Raw genomic sequence first — 13,001 nt, forward strand, 5'->3', positions numbered from 1 at the left:
TCTTGGTAGTACACTGGGTTTTAGAATCAACAGTATGTTGGATTTGATGAAATAGAGTAACTTTTAAGAAATTAGTTTCCGAACATATTTTAATTTGTTACACTTGATACCTGCTTAAGAAAATAAGTATTCTCAGTTTCATCAGGATATTTTGGATGTACTGAAGTAGAAAAAAATTTTAGGCCAGGTACTGTGGCTCATGCTTGTAATCCCAGCACTCTGGGAGGCCAAGCTGGGAGGATCCCTGGAGGCTAAGAGTTCAAGACCAACCTGGACAACATGACAAGACCCCATCTTTAACAATAAAGTAGAAAGAAAAAAGAAAAAGGCAGCATGGCCCAGTGAGGCCTGTGGGTGCCTGCGTCCCCCAAGCTCCCTCAGCATCTTTCAGATCCCCAGCATTTCCCAGCTCCTCCCGCAGCCTGCTCTGCAGTGGTCTACTCTGGCTGCCCCCTGTGGATTCAGGTTCCAGACAGAAGGCTGCCTGTTCTCTGCCCTTTGTTGTGGCCCTCACAAGCCCTGGTTACTGCGGCGACCACCAGAGTAGCCTTGGCACTATGGAGGAGCCCCAGGCTACCCCTGAGCCATACTTGAGGCTGGTTCTGGAGGCGCTACACAGGGTTGTGGCAGCACTGCGTCAAAGTATGGGAGCAGATTCTAATTCTTATGGTTTTCCATGGGAATGGGTGATATGGGCAGCTATGTTTGGATTTTTTGCTATTCTTTTTTGTGGAGAGGTTTTAGATCAGTTAGGAGTTGGTTTTGTTTGGGAAGAGAGAAAAAGCTTGGTGAAACACTGTCTACACAAATTAAAGAAAAATGTAAACTACTGGAAAAACTGAGCATTGTTCAAAAAGAGTATGAAGGCCATGAAGTAGAGTCATCTTTAAAGGATGCCAGCTTTGAGAAGGAGGCAACAGAAGCACCAAGCTTGGAGGTAACCTGTGAAAAGCTGAACAGGTCCAATGCGGAACTTGAGGAAGAAATACTATGTCTAGTAAAAGAGTTAAAAGAAGAGAAATCTAAACAGTCTGAACAAAATGAACTGATGGTGGATATTTCAAAAAGGATATAGTCTCTAGAAGATGAGTCAAAATCCCTCAAATTATAAGTTGCTTAAGCCAAAATGACCTTCAGGACTTTATTTCCAATGAATGAAGAACCACTGAAGATAGCAGTAAAAGATGCTTTGGAGGAAAATTCTCAACTTCAGGAAAGCCAGAAACAGCTTTTGCAAGAAGCTGAAGTATGGAAACAACAAGTGAGTGAACTTAATAAACAGAAAATAACATTGGAAGACTCCAAAGTACACGCAGAACAAGTTCTCAGTGCTAAAGACAATCACATCAAGACTCTGACTGAACACTTGCTGAAGATGAAGATTGGGTGGCTATGCTTGGAGAAGACAGAATGGATGAAGATAACTTAGAGTTAGAAATGAACAGTGAATCAGAAAATGGTGTGTATTTAGATCATCTTCCAAACGGAGCTTTGAAGAAACTGATTCATGCTGCTAAGTTCAATGCTTCTTTCAAAAGCTTAGAAGGAGAAAGAACCCAAATTTATATTCAGTCATCTGAAGTTGATAAAATGAAGGAAGACCTTACAGAGTGTATTACAAATCTTGAGACTGAACAAGCGTCTTTGCAATCAGAAAACACACATTTTGAAAGTGAGAATCAGAAGCTTCAACAGAAACTTAAAGTAATGACTGAATTATATCAAGAAAATGAAATGAAACTCTACAGGAAATTAACAACAGAGGAAAATTGCCGGTTAGAGACAGAAGATAAACTTTCTAAGGTAGACAAAAGGATCAGCCATGCCACCACAAAGCTGGAGACCTATAGAAAGTGAGCCAAAGATCTTGAAGAAGAATTGGAGAGAACGATACATTATTATCAAAAGCGCACTATTTCCTATGAGAACAAAGCACATGATAATTGGTTTGCAGCTCGAATTGCTGAAAGAAATCTCAATAATTTAAGGAAAGAAAATGCTCACAACAGAGAAAAATTAACTGAACGAACTTTTAGAAAAAAATCTGCATGCACTGGATGTTTCAAACACACCATTTGGCAGAGAGCCTTCCTCATATGGCTCCTCACCATTGGGTCAGCCTTCATCTGAAATGAGAGCTTTTCTGTCTCCTCCAACTTCATTTGACGGTCCACCCAGATTCTCACCTTTGTTCACAAGGAGAGGAGGAAGAGGCTCAAGAGGCCCAGGGAATCCACTGGACCATCAGATTACCAATGAAAGAGGAGAATCAAGCTCTGATATGTTATCTGATTCTCACAGGGGTCCTTCTGACACTGGGCCCCTGTCACCTCTGTGGGAAAAGGGAGCTTCTGGAGATGATTTTCCACCAAGAGATTTCCCAGGTCTACCACATGCTCCATTTGCAAGTATGCTTGTTTTTTTTAATTTTTTTTAAAGCTCAATGTGTTTTATTAATCAGAGATATTAATTTTACTATCTGTTCATGTAATAACACAGTGGAGGAAAATCTTTTCTAGCATTCTGTGAGCGTACCATTACTTTTCTGAATTGGGAAGGCAGCCAGCCATAAGTGGAATATAATGAGGTTTCAACTTGATTCATATTAATAATACAGAATTATTTCTGTATTTTGGTAGTAAAGAAAATAATTGACTTTTTGTAGGTCTTAAAAAACTAAAATTATCTGTATCTTATTTGGTTGCAACTTGTTATTCTGGTCATTAGTTAAAATAATTAAAATTTATATTCTAGCATTAAAATTACTGGCTATATTTTTTAAAGTCTTTTTCACAAGTAGTTCTGATGTAGTTATTCTTATCTAAAACTTAAAATGTATTTATTACATTAGACCTAATTGTTGGACTTACTGAATTCTTTTAAAGCTTCACATAAGAAAAAGGGAGTAATATATTGTTTTTATATTCATACTTTACCATTTTGAGCTATAGGGTTCTGCAGAAGAAATATGTGGTTACCAAATACTAGGTTTGCCTATGAATGTCTCATCTAGTCATTCCTTCTCTTGTTTCTCCTCTCTTTTTAAAGTTTAAAGTGAATTAAAATGAATTTTGTTTGGGGGAATTTCAAGGTGGTCTTTGATATAACTGGATATGTTTTAGTTTAATATCAAATCAGAATTGGGAATCACTGATATGAATTTTAAGTTTGGTGAAAATTGTATTACATGAAAATGTTCTTTCACAAGGACTCTGATAATGAAAGAAAAATTATTTTTCCAGCAGCTTTCATATATTTTGAAATAATTCATCTTTTTTAAAAGAGGTATTAAGGTAGGACAAAAATTACATTAAAAATTAATGATATTTCCTTTAATCATCTGTATTTGGAGAGGTACATTTTTCTCAATGTTGTGAAAATTAGTTTGTTAGATGAAATAATTATTCTGGTGTCAATTTTTAAATAAAAGAATAGGTAATGGAAGTTATAAACTTTATGATTTATTAGGGGTACAGTGCAGGTTCTCAAAGTTATAAAATGTCTTTTATAAATCTCTTTGAACAATGAGAAATGTGTATCCACCAAGGAGTTTTCCTCCTTACCTTCCCCAAGACCTGGATTTTTTCCTCCCACCTCCACTCCAGAAGTGAGTCCTTCAGGGCTGATTCCACCTTCAAATAAGCCTGCTACTGAACATCCAGAACCAGAGCAAGAAACTTCACAATATTTTTTGCTCTTTTCAAAAATGATTTTGACTGATATTATTTTCCATTTAATTAACTTCTGTTACTGTATAACTGTTACTTATATTTACTTTACTTATACTTTTGCTAAAATGGAAGCTTAATGGCATTATAATTCCAGGCTAGTATTTTGTAAATAAAGATGATTTAAATATGAATCTTATGAATAAATTATTTCCATTTTATTTTATTCTAGACAGTATAACTATTTTAATTTGATTAATCCACCAATATATAAACAATAGTGGGAGTTTTATATATGTAATCTTGCAGGTGGGAAAGCTTTGAATTCCAAAGGCTGTGTCTTTATTCCCAGAACTGTATTTACTGTGGTTGTAGACAAATGTGAAAGTAACTTTATGTGGAATTAAATACATTTTAGTTGATTTAAAGACTTGTTTGGAATTGATAATAAAATCAGCTAGTTTTTCTATTAAAAAACTCATAGCCTACATAATTCGAACCCTAATGTGAACTATGAGTTTAGTTGATAATAATGTATCAGTATTGACTCATCAGTTGTAACAGATATGCCACACTAATGCCAGATGTCAATAATAGGGGAAACTGTCTGTGGGTGGGGCAGGAAAAGGGTATATGGGAACTCTATGCTTTCTGTTCAATTCTTCTGCAAATCTCAAACTGCTCTAAAAATTCATTTTAAAAAATGAGATGAAAGAAGAAAAAGTAAATGAAAAGATAAAAATGCCAAGGGAATAAAAATAGAAGAAAATATAAATATGTAATTTAAGAAAAAATTTGGTAGTAATATATCAAAAAACATGAATCAAGAAGGAAAAGACTAATACAAATGCACCAGCAGAAAAACGAGCAAAGATATTGATATATTTTTTTAAAAGAAAAATAAATGTTCCATAAGACTGTGAGAGAAATGTTCAGTCACATTAATTAAAATTATGAGATTTCATTTTTATCTATGACATTGGAACACCTTTTTAAAAGAGATAATAGTAATCACGAGGGGCCAAACAGGCACTTTCACATATGACCAGTGAGGACTGTAAATTGGGATGAGCTTTGGTCAGAAAAAATTTTCCAAAACTTGGAAGGCAAAATATGATTGCATAATTCATTTTCATGTTACAGCACTGCCTAACTAGCCTATCTAAGGTGAATTGAATCCTGACCTGTTGTTACTGATTTGCACATTTTACAACTGTAAATTCAGATGTTAGCTTGTAGAAAATTGGTAAAATGTTAACATTTTTGTCTAATAGAGATATAATTTCTGTCCTACACAGACAAAAATGATTTCTCCTCTGTAAAGAAGATAGCACCAAAAGTTGTGATTTATCACCCTGCAGGACATTCATCAAATATTTATCTAATTTAGCAATAATTTATAGTGATTTTAGTATTTTATTAGATATGTATGTATATATGTATATATTCTGTATACAAACTATATGTGTGTGTATATATATATCATATACATTATGGGATGTATACACATATATACATAATATTTGTATATATTATAGATATATACATAATACATGTACATATGTATAGATGTATATGCCTATGTATATACATAGGAATCTACATAGATTCCTATGCAGATACATATAAAAATATGTAAATACATGTATATACATAATATATGTATACATATAGATATACATAATATATGTATACATATAGATATACATATTGTGTGTGTGTGTGTACACACACACACACATAATTTCTTATGTCTCTGAACTTGCTTAGTTCTCCTCCTGGTTTCCTCATTAATGAGTTAAAAACTTGACCTGCGCTTACTCTATATTTGTATGAGAATACTTTCTAACATTTTAAAAATTATACATTTGACATTTTATAGGAGTAAACTTGGCCAAATATGTTAAGTCTTAAAAATGTATGTGCTTTTTAACCTAGCAATTGCATGTCTAAGAATTGATCCTAAGGAGGTAATCAGGTACTCAAAGATTTAGCTTTGAGAATGTTTATAGATGTGCTGTGTATAACAATGAAATATCAGAAACAAAGGTGCAACACTAGGGCACTGATGAATACCTACGTGTGTGTGTGTGTGTGTGTGTGTGTGTGTGTGTGCGCGCGCGCATGCGCATGTGTTTGGTTTGGAGTTTTTTTTTTTTTTTTTTTTTTTAAAGAGAGAATCTCATTCTGTCTCCCAAGCTGGAGTGCGGTGCTGTGATCATGGCTCACTGCAACTTCAAATTCTCGGGCTCAAGCAATCCTCCTGCCCCAGCCTCCTGAGTAGCTGGGACTACAGGCGCATGCCACCATGCCCTGCCCCTAAATATTTTAAGAATGGTTGTTCCCAGGTACATAAAATTAGTAAGCTTAAAATTTTTCTTTTATCTTGTTCATATTTTCTTGTGACACTTTCAAAAGAAAACAGTTTGAAAGTCACAAAGTCTAGTTCTACTGTTCTCATTCTCGTTGACATCTATTGAGGGGCTTAGCCCCTGACTATAGTTTTTCCCTCTGTCCCAATTCCTGCTACTATCTTAGGGAATTCAGAGCCCTTAAACAGAACTGATCCAACATTCTGGCTTTTTCATTCCTGAATTTCCCATTTCCAGTGATCTTTACCTCCTCTGCACTGTTGTAATTTACTCTAAGACATTTTGATCCTGTTTTCATTCAGAATTAGTCATTGGTCCTCTCTAACACTTTTGTGCTTTTTTCTCTGCTTTGCTTTTAGATGAAAATGTTTTCATTGTTTTTCCAATTTAAAAAAGAATGCATGTTTGCTGGAAAAACTTTTCAGAAAATACAGAAAGATTTAAAAAAGAAAAAACATTGCAGCTTGTGGATTACCACTCAGCATGTTGGTCACCTCAGAAACATATTGCTAGGAATAGTTTTTTGTTTGCTTCATCTAAATGAGATCTTACTTTCGTTTTACTCTTATTATCTGCTTTTTGCTACTGAACAATTTATCTTTCCAAGTCAATAAATACAGATCTATATTGAAATTATTATGGCTGAAAAATAATTAATTGTATAGCTATAATATTCTTTATATTCTAGTGTGTCTCAACTTCAGCACTATTGACATTTTGGGCTGGATAAGTCTTTGTTGTGGGAGGCTGTGTTGTGCACTGAAGGATGTTTAATAGCCTCTCTGTCCTCTGTATCAGTACTAGATGCCAGGAGCTCCCATCCCTAGTGATGACCATCAGAAATGTCTCCAGATATTGCCAAATGTCTGCTGTGGGCAATACTGCCTCAAGTTGAGAACCACTGATCTAACCAATCTGCTATTGTTTGACATTTAGGTTTTATCTACTTTGTCACAATTTAAAGAAGCAGCACTTATGAAGCTCCTAACATATACAAACTCAGCACATCTTTAAATTACTTCTACAGCATAAATCTCTAGCAAGGAATGTCACAGTTAAAATGTTGACGTCTATTCCCAGATTTCCCTCCAGAAAGATTGTATTACTGTAGAATACCATTGAAACAACATAAATGTCATTTCCTGAGATCCTGTCTACTTCCAGGTATTGTCAATCTTTTTCATCTTGCTTTGTGACAAGCGAAACAAAATATTACTTTACCCCTTTAACTTGTAATTCTTTGATTGCTTACCAGGTTGGTCACCTTTACTGTGTTTATGAGCTATTTGTGTTACTGCTTTTATGAACAGCTTATTAATGTGCTTTGCTCATTCTTGATTTTTTAAGAGCTATTAATTCCTTCTTCCAGTTTGTAATTTTTCTTATAATCTGATTTAAACATTTTTTTAAAAATTAACCTGTATAAGGTTTTCTGTACAGAAGTCATACATTTTTATGTTTTTAAATTATTAGCCTTTTTATTATGGTTTTACATTTAATGGTGTCATGCTTAGAAAGATCAGCTCTAGGGCCAGGCCCGCTGGCTCACCCCTGTAGCACTTTTGGAGGCCAATGTGGACAGATAACGTGAGGTCAGGAGTTTGAGACCAGCCTGGCCAACATATTGAAACCCTGCCTCTACTAAAAATACAAAAATTAGCCAGGCATAGTGGCACGCCTATAACCCCAGCTACTCAGGAGGCTGAGTCAGGAGAATTGCTTGGACCTGGGAGGTGGAGGCTGCAGTCAGCTAAAATCATGTCACTGTACTCCAGCCTGGATGACAGAGCAAGGCTCCATTTATAAAAATAAAGAAAGAAAAAGATAGAAAATAAAGAAGGAAAGAAGGAAAGAAGGAGAAAAAAAGATCACCTCTAAAATATTAAACTTCAGTATTTTACTCTACTAGGCTAATCTTTTGTTTTGCTGATATCTTTCATACTCTAACACTAAATCTTTCTCCTTGAATGTACATATACATCTGGAATCTTATTAAAATGTGTGTTCTGATTCAGTAGGTTTGGAGTGGGATGAGAGATTCTGCATTTCCCACAAGCCCTAGGTGATGCCAGTGCTGCCCGTGGCCGCACTCGGAGTTACTGCTCCTAAACCTTCAGAGCTCAGTCCTCTGTACCCCCCACCTCCATTCTCTGACTCCTTCCTGAAGTTGCTTCCTTTCCTGCCTAGTGCAAACCCCAATGGCAGCAATTTCAACTATAGCTCATCTCTTTATTCTTCTGGAACAACAGTCCTGGCAATCTCCATTCCAGTATTGATGAAGCCACCATGTCCTCCAGTCGCCAGCCACAGCACCCCTGCAGGATATCAGATAGCTTCCAGTCCTTCTATTAAAAACGTGATTTCTCAGGTACATCAGCAAGCCTTCACTTTGTTACCACTCAGTTCCCTTTCCCATTCCTAGAGTAACTTTGCCTAAATGTAATCGCCTCAAGCTCCAGTTCCCCTCCTCTCACACCTCTTAGTCAATGAACAACAATGAAAGGAGAACTTCTTCAAGCCATCCAGTGGAAATAATATTTAGCATAGTGACTGCCGTACAATTGAAAAAAAACCTACTCAAAGACTCAACAAGGTCATATTAAGATTTTCCAACACTTGGGCCAGATGAGGTGGCTCATGCATGTAATCCCAGCACTTTGAGAGGCTGAGGCAGAAGGATCACTTGAGGCCAGGAGTTCGAGACCAGCCTGGCCAGCATGGCAAAACCCAGTCTCTACTAAAACTACAAAAGTCTGCCAAGTTTGGTGACGTGCATCTGTAATCCCAGCTACTCTGGAAGGCTGAAACAGAAGAATCACTTGAACCTGCGAGGCAGAGGCTGCAGCGAGCTGAGATTACACCACTGCACTCAAGCCTGGGCAACAGAGTGAGACTGTGTCTCTAAATAATTAATAAATTAATTAATAATAAAGCAGCTTCTCTTTAAAAAAAAATTTTTTTCCAGCCTGCTGGCAAGATGGCTGAATAGGAATAGCTCTAGTCTGCAGCTCCCAATGAGAACCACATAGAAAGCAGGCGACTACTGCATTTCCAACTGAGGTACCCGGTTCATCTCATTGGGACTGGTTGAACAGTGGGTACAGCCCGTGTAGGGTAAACTGAAGCAAGGTGGGGCGCTGCCTCACCCAGGAAGCGCAGGGGTTGGGGCATTTCCCTCCCCTAGCCAAGGGAAGCCATGGGAGCTTGTACCAGGAGGAACAGTCCACTGCAGCCCAGATACTGCATTTTCCCGTGGTCTTTGCAACCAGCAGACCAGGAGATTCCCTCCAGTATCTACTCCACCAGAGCTCTGGGTTTCAAGCACAGATCTGGGTGGGCAGACACCGAGCTGGAGACAGGAGGTTGTTTTTTGTTTGTTTGTTTTCATACCTCAGCGTCTCCTCGAATGGCAGGAAGACAGAACCGTTCACTCCACTGTCAGCAGGCGGGAGTCTCCTGGTCTGTGGGGTGCAAAGATCGTCAGAGAAGCACAGCATCCAAACCGGAGCTCCAGGGTGGCGGGACACGTCCCCAGTAGCCTCCGTTGCACAGGAGGGAGGGCCCTCCGGCCCGCTGCACTTCCTGGGTGAGGCAGTGCCCCACCCTGCCTCAATTTGCCCTCCTTGGGCTACACCCACTGTCCAACCAGTCCTGTAGAGATGCACCTGGTACCTTGGTTGGAAACGCCGTGATCACTGGCCCTTTGCATCGCTCTCGCTGGGAACTGCGCTCTGGAGCTGTTCCTATTCAGCCATCTTGGCGGAGCTCCTTAAACATTATTTCTGAGGGTGTCTGTGAGGATGCTTCTGGAGGAGACTAGCATTTCAATCTGTGAACTCAGTAGACTGCCTTCCCTAATGTGGGTACGCATCATTTAATCCCTGAGGGCCTGAATAGAACAAAAGGAAGAGGAAAAGGGAATTCCTGCCCCCCACCCTGCCCGTTTTTTCTGGTTAAATGCTTAAGCTGGGACATCCCATCTCATTTTCTCCTGCCCTTAGACCAGGATTTCATACCATTGGCTCTTGTGGTTCCTGGGCCTTTGGATTCGATGGAATTACACCACTGGCTTTCCTGGGTCTCCAACTTGCTGATGGCAGATCATAGGACGTCTCAGTCTCCATAATTGCAAAAGCCAGTCCCTCTCTCTCTCTATACACACGTGTGTGTATGTGTATGTATGTATGGATAGATAGATAGATAGATAGATAGACAGACAGATACAGATATATCCTATTAATTCTGTTTCTCTGGAAAACCCAGAGTAATACGTTTACCTATTATATCAAGGGGAGGTCCCCATGGCTCATTCACAGCCAAAGAAAAGTGTGTTGCTGTTCATATGTGTTTGCACCAGCCAGAAATGGATGACCACTGCTTCTCAGTGCTCCTGAAAGGCAGAGGTGAGAGCAAGACTTCCTGTTGTGCAGAATTTTGAGCAGAATATCTACTTGTCCAATTTGTTTGGAAAGAAAAATGACCTGATTCTATACTGATCCATGAGCAGTGGCTAATGGATTGGCTGGCTGTTCAAACTCTTGGAAAGAAGGAGCCCTTTACTTCCTTGCATCCAATTACCAGAAGGGCACCATGTTGCTGTTGTATCATGGTGAGAAAGAGTGTCAGAGAATGCAAAGTATTGGACTACCTCCTAGACTTCCTTTGCCTGATAGTTCTGGTCAATGAAAATATTGTGCCATCTCAATAAAAAGGGCACCAAAGATGCAAATCTCTCAGGCAAATGACTTTGTTTAGGGAAAATGCTAGCAAAGAGTGGGGTAAACATGAAATGGGTCACAAAAGAAGGCAGCTATGATCACCACCTTAGGTCTGTGAGCAGCTGCCTAAACAGGGACTGTACTAGCTACTGTTTATGTTCATTTATTCTCCCCTCCCCTTTCTCTCCCTGCTGACTACTGTGAAGCATGCTGATAGTGGCAAATGTTTTAGATTCCATGTGGGGGCACACATGAGTTAACAACACCATATACTGATATTTCACATGTTTTCTATTTGGAGGTACAAGCTTTTTCCAAGATGGAGCACAAGAGCCCATCCTGAGGTGCAAAACAGGTTGGCTGTGTTCTGCTTGCCTGTTCACGTTCCTTTTCCTTTCTACCCCCTCCCACTGTACACTTTGTCCTGATACGCATGAATTACACCAGGAAGAACTCTCTGTCCTCTGGTGTCAGGTTCCTTTTCAGTCAATGAGAACAGGGAAAACATTTGAGAGAGTGAGGTCTGGGTCTGTATTTCCTGGCTTCCCTCTTCAGGATCACTTCTGGCTGAGAGCAACCTTTAAAAGTTGCAGTTTTGCCCAGGGGGGCCTCCAGACAGCCCTCCTCTGCCTCTGGGTTCCAGCAATGACCCTTCTTCATACACCTCAAGCCTGGAGAGGTGCTTGCTACTGTCACTAGCTTCGGAGTGCTGTTAACCCCTTTTCGCGTTATCTTCACTAACCTTCCTCAGACTTTGCCAGTTTGAGTCAGCTAGGTGGTTTCTACTAATTTTTTAGTTATTCTAACTATAAATACTCTAGGTCTAATTTTTTAGTTATTCTAATATGCCAGATTCTCTTCAATATTACAAATGCTTTAAATAGTAACTATATCAAGATTAAAATATTTTTTCTTGATCTTAACACAAAAGTATTAGCATTCTTCCTGGAGAAAAAGGTACTTATTCATGAAGTTGTCTATATATGACTGCATAGATGGTTTCCCAAACAACTCTGGGAGCAGCCTTCATATTGACTAGTGTGAAAGAGGCACATCCTATAGGTGGGTGCTGCACAGCTTCCCCACAATTCCATGTGTTGGCCCTGTGCCTATCAAGGACATGTTTTGATTATTCTAAGAATATCCAGGTTACTCTCTCTTGAAAATAGAGGTAACTATCTCAGCATGCTGAGGGTGCTCGTTGGCCACATAATTTTGGATTGGTCTTAGGTATGATTTTCTTCTTATCTCTGACCTGTATGAGCCATTTATTTTTTATTCTGTGACTTTCAAATGGTGTGATCTTCCAATACACATGTCCCAGATTCACATTGAGCATTATCTAATTTTTCTGTCTGATTTGAGTCTGCAAGTCCCATCCCAGGTTAATTCACCACTTGATTGAATTAAATGAATCTCTTTATTGTCTACATCATCTCAGCTCTTCCTGTCTGGCCAGGCCACAAGCCTTAAGGCTTTCTAAGGTTGAATCTTGAATGTCTCTGTCTGTCTCTGTGAATGTAGCACAACAGTGGTCATGAATGAAGGTACAGTGACATAAAAAGAGGTTCAACCGGGTCCCATCACTGAGAAAGGCGGGTGAAGTTTTGAAAGGCTTGAAACAGGCCAACTTAATCTAGTGTGAGTTCTAAAAAGATCTCCCTGGCTGAAGTATAAGGAATGAATTGGAATGGGCAGGTGGGAATGTAGGGTGATGAGTTAAAAGCCTATTGCCAGGTCCAGATGGAGAAAGAGTGGCTTAGATTAGTGACAATGGAAATAGAGAAAAGTGGATGGAACTGAGAAAGATTTTGGAAATAAGATTCACAGGACTTGGTGTGATTGGATGTAGGAAGTAAGGAAGGGGAGAGGTAAAGAAAGATGGCGGAATAGCTGGTGGACTGTGGTGATGTTTGCTGTGCACATTGCGTAGGGGTGATGAGGCAGGGGAGAGACAGAATAGGAGCAAGGAAGAACCAGGAGGTCAATTTGAGGTGCCTGTAAGAAAGAATCCAAGTGATGAAATTGAATAAGCATTAGATGCTTGGTTGGAAACATGCTAACGGTAATTAGAGCAAACATAGAGCACGTAATTTTTTTTTAATGCAGTCCTTAATAAGTAGGGTGGAGTAGAAGAAAACAAGGTAAAATAAAAGTAAAAAATCATTGGTTCATCCCTCTATGCCTATGTTGATCCAAATAGATTGCTTCAATTATCCAGAGTCTTGCTTATGCAGATAGCA

General features: G+C 38.8%; 1 pseudogene; it reads left to right on the plus strand.

The window, feature by feature from the left end:
• Positions 1-545: 545 nt before the first annotated feature.
• Positions 546-2,437, plus strand: LOC105720473 (melanoma inhibitory activity protein 2-like; annotated as a pseudogene).
• Positions 2,438-13,001: the final 10,564 nt, after the last annotated feature.

The sequence above is a fragment of the Aotus nancymaae genome, unplaced genomic scaffold (assembly GCF_030222135.1).
Source record: "Aotus nancymaae isolate 86718 unplaced genomic scaffold, 86718_ANA_hifiasm-v0.15.2.pri h1tg000016l, whole genome shotgun sequence".
NCBI classification, from domain to species: domain Eukaryota; kingdom Metazoa; phylum Chordata; class Mammalia; order Primates; family Aotidae; genus Aotus; species Aotus nancymaae.